The following is a 4,582-nucleotide window of genomic DNA, read 5'->3' on the forward strand; positions in this document are numbered from 1 at the left end:
GGATGAACAGTGCAATAAGGAGTTTGAGGAGACAGGACCTTCTATTTTTTCACTTCACTTAACCCTCTTTAAAATAAATAAAGTGATTTTGAAGCTCAAAAAGGATTTTCAATTTTGAAAATGACAAAGATTGTGTTCAAAAGGAATTTTCAGAGTCGCCACCTGACATTTGATTTTGGTGTGTCAGGTCACCTTTTTTCTAGAAATATTTTCCTTTGAAAACATGTTTGGACTCTAAAATCACTTTGCACCAGAGATTCAGGTAAGGCGGTTCATTTGACTCGGTGAGAAGGCGTTAGGCATACCCCGAGTCTCGTGAAATTCACGGTTGTGTACTTGATCTAGTTGGCTTTTAGAATATTCTGATTAAGGTAAAACACATAGAGAAAATAAGAAGACAAGAGGCTCGAAGTTGTTCCCCACCTAAATAAATAAAATAAAATAAGAGAAAAAAAATAAAATACTATACTATGCTTCCACGATGAATGTCATCTTGTACATGGCCTTCATTTACATGTACCTCGGGGCATTCCCCGGTTAAATTAATAACTAAGGGAAACAAACTCTTGCCTCAAAATAAAATAAAAGAAAACGTCCTAATATTGCCTATCCAGGTGTTGTCGGCCTAAATATGCTCCTAGCGGACAATGCAATAAAGCAAATAAATAAAAAAGGAACTAAACAAAAAGGAAAACTCTAAATCATGCTCCAATTCTCTTGTCTTTTCATTTTTTGTATTTGGCCAAACTCAATTCTAAAACATGAGAACTATTAATTACTAATGGGCTTTGGTAATTCCCCACTCCCACGACCCAATTCAAACAGTTAACTGACATAAGCAAAGATAATAAAGCATATGACAAAGTAACCATCCGAGGCGACACATATGTTAATGATGGATAAAAGATTTGACAAAGAACACAAATGAATAACATAGGAGGAGAAGAAACAAAGGTAAAGAAAGGTGGATTAAAAAGTGATAAGACCAAGAGGACACCCCTGGACGACCCAACTTATTAACTTGATTATGAATATATCAATTAACATCTAAAAGTCTAACTAATGGATAATTTTATGATCCTAAGTTTAATTCCTAATCTCAAACAATCTTTCAACTTAAACTATTCAAGCTCAAACAGATCCATCTCACAGCAAAACAACTTTTCAGTTCAGTATGCAACAAGTTTCCAAGGTGTATTCAAAGAGCTCAACGAGTTTCATCAATGTCAACTCCTCATAGTTCCAACAGGATAAAATCGAAACAAAGCGCCACAAATTGCATCAAGAAAATGACGAATTAACTAAACGATGGACCCGGCGAATTCTAACTCCACAGACAATTTATGAGTTGCCTAAACCTTTCCAACAGTCTTCACACTAAAGAAAAAGCTAATTTACTGATTTGATAGTGAACAAAGACATGTTTTAGGCCTTTGAATCCCACAGTGATGAAAAGAAACCAAATGCGCATGACAATTAGCATCCAACGCAAGAAACGTGAATTTTGCGGACTCAAACCAATAACGATCAATCAGGCACATTGAAAAGACACTAGGGTTCACTTCATGTTTAGACATCAAGGAGATAGGCGTAGATTTCTAAAAAAAGCTTGCAAGAATGCACTGATTAGTTAAACTCAGCCAACAATCATAGAATCAAGACGACTTCAGTTAGTTAATGGATAAGCGAGCAAATCAGAAAATTATACAGGCCAGCTGCGAGTCAATTTTAATTCGCAATAAGTTTGGTCAAAGCATCTCATCTCTTACCAAATAAGCACGATTACTTACTATAATGGATTTAAAATTGGAATATGTAATGACTTAACAGACAACAAATACATCAAGCTGAAGGGTGCAAACAAATCCAACAATATTATAATTTTAAATTGCCTTGAGAAATTCAAATGCACTCAACATAAACTAGAAATAAAATCAGTAAAGTTGACAAAAAGAGTCCAACAATAAACTCAGAGGAACTGGAAACAGGACATTTCATACATAGGCCAACACTGCATACTCGACGAGATTGAAACCCATGTCATCACCAGACCCTCTCACACTCGAATCGAATCCACACACCAAACCAGAATTGCATTAAAATGACAAGTAAAATGCATCACCGATTCACAATTTTTGCTACCATCAAAGTCAAAACATATGCCAAATAGATTCAAACTTAGAGACAACTTGTGACGACCCGGCCCGTCGTCACGTGAGTTACCGCCCTGTTTTCCCCATATTATGTTTCTCCATGCTTCATTATCGGTATTTGAGGTGATCGAGTTGAATTGGATTGGTTTTAGATGGAAATGAGACACTTAGTCTCTTTAAGGAAAGCTTGTTTTGGAAAAGTCAACCGGAAGTTGACTATTGAGTTAGAGGGCTCGGATGTGATTTTCGGTGATTCGGTTAGCTTCGGGGGATGATTTGTGACTTAAGAACGTGATCGGAAGTGATTTTGGAGGTCCGGTGTGGAATTAGGCTTGAATTGGCAAAGTTAGTATTTTGGCGAATTCCGGTTGGTGGGTGAGATTTTGATACAGGGGTTGGAATGGAATTCCGAGAGTTGCAGTAGTTCCGTTAGGTGATTTTGGATGTGTGTGCAAAATTTCAGATGATTCGGAGGTGTTCTGGTTGGGTTTTTGATCGAATGTGAGTTTCGGAAGAATTTGAAGAACTTAGGCTTGAAATTGATGAGAAATGAGGATTTTTGTGTTGTTGGATGTGTTTTAAGATTTGGAACAAGTTTGAATAGGGTATTGGATCATGTCTGTGCTTTTGGTTGAGGTCCCGGGGGCCTCGGGGTGAGTTCGGATGGTTAAACGGGAGTTTTGGGAGTTTGCATATAGCTGAAGATCTGCTGCATCTGGTATTCTCGCTTCTGCGGGTCTTAGATCGCAGAAGCGGAGGCGCTTAAGCGGGGGAGTCACCGCAGAAGCAGTCCATGGGTTGGTAAGGTAGATCCGCAGAAGCGGACCATTCTTCGCATCAGCGGGTCCGCAGAAGCGGACTGGTAGTCGCCGAAGCGGTGTTGACCTTAAGAGGAAGTTCCGCAGAAGCGGAAATATAGCCGCAGAAGCGGTTTAGCATTTTTAAATGAATATCCGCAGAAGCGTGATTTTGGCCGCAGAAGCGGAAGCGGGACCGCAGAAGCGAAAACTGGACTGGTTAGAAGGGTTTTATTGAATATTTCATCCGCGAGCTTGGGATATTTTCCACCATTGTTGGGCGACCTTGAGAGCTTTTGGCGAGAATTTAAGGGAGTTTTGACTGGGAATCGATTGGAGGTAAGTCCCTTATCCTAAATACATGAGATTATGATAAATTTAACATAGAAATTAGTGGAAATTCATCAAAAAGGGGGTAAGTTAGGGCTTGAGAAATTATAAGCTAAAAATGGAATTTGGAAGGTCAAATGGACTCCGATTTTGATAAATTTGATATGCATGGACTCGTGGAGAGACGAGGAATCCGATGATGTGAATTTTATAATTTTTCGAGAAGTGGGCCCGGGGCTCAGGTTTTGCCAACTTCATGATTTTCGATGTTTTTCGAGTCTTTCCGATTGGGTTATATCCCCTTAGCCTATTGTAATGTATTCCTTGTGGTCTTGATCAGATTTGACGCGCGAGGAGGTCAATTCTAGAGGAAAAGGCATAGCGAGCTAGACTTTGGGCCGGCTTGAGGTGAGTAGTAGGTGTAAATGATAAATTGAGGGTTTGAGACCCCGGAATTTCACATCGTACCGCTATATTGAGGCGAGGCACGCGCTCTATGACGAGTGCGGGGCTGTTGGTTATTGGGGATTGTGACTTGGTCCGTCCCGGTGATGTTTTACTGTGTTTTTCTACTAGAACTTGCTAGAAATCATCGTTATTTGGGTTTGACTGTTGTATTTGGGCTTCGTGCCGGTTACTTGGATCCTTCAGGGATTGATTTCACTAATTTGCATACTTTGCACATTGTTTAACCTCATTCCAAGGTTTTAAGTACTATTTTTGCAAACCCAGCCCCTTTTTCTAAACTTGAAAATTCAAATGATATTTTAAATGATATTTTGGGCTGTGGATTACTGATTTAAAAGTGCCCGAGGGGCTTATTGTGATTTTCTGGATTTATGGATGGCTCGGGCTGCACGCCGCAGCAGTACTATGTGATATTGAGGTCGAGGGCCTGGTTGGTGCCATGAGATGGCTTATTTGCGCTTGGGCTGTAGGAGCCCCTTCGGAGTCTGTACACACCCCCAGTGAGCGCCGTCGACGTAAAATATATGGTTGGCTCGGACTGCACGCCGCAGTGGGTACCTGAGTGTACCGGTATTTGCATTGCATTGCATCATTGCATCATTCCTTACCTGTTACCTGTCATGGTTCTTTCTGTAATACTACTTTATTGACTTGCCGGTCTCACTGTTAAAGGTTTGGTACTGCCGTTATAGTTGCCTTGTGTTTTTTTGTGATTTCTTATCTTCAGTTATTATTTATGCTTATTACTCACTGAGTCGGAGTACTCACTTTACTCCCTGCACCTTGTGTGCAGATTTAGGTGCATCACAGTCTGAGGGAGGACCTGTCTAGCTG

This window comes from Nicotiana attenuata, unplaced genomic scaffold (assembly GCF_001879085.1).
Source record: "Nicotiana attenuata strain UT unplaced genomic scaffold, NIATTr2, whole genome shotgun sequence".
Lineage (NCBI taxonomy): Eukaryota > Viridiplantae > Streptophyta > Magnoliopsida > Solanales > Solanaceae > Nicotiana > Nicotiana attenuata.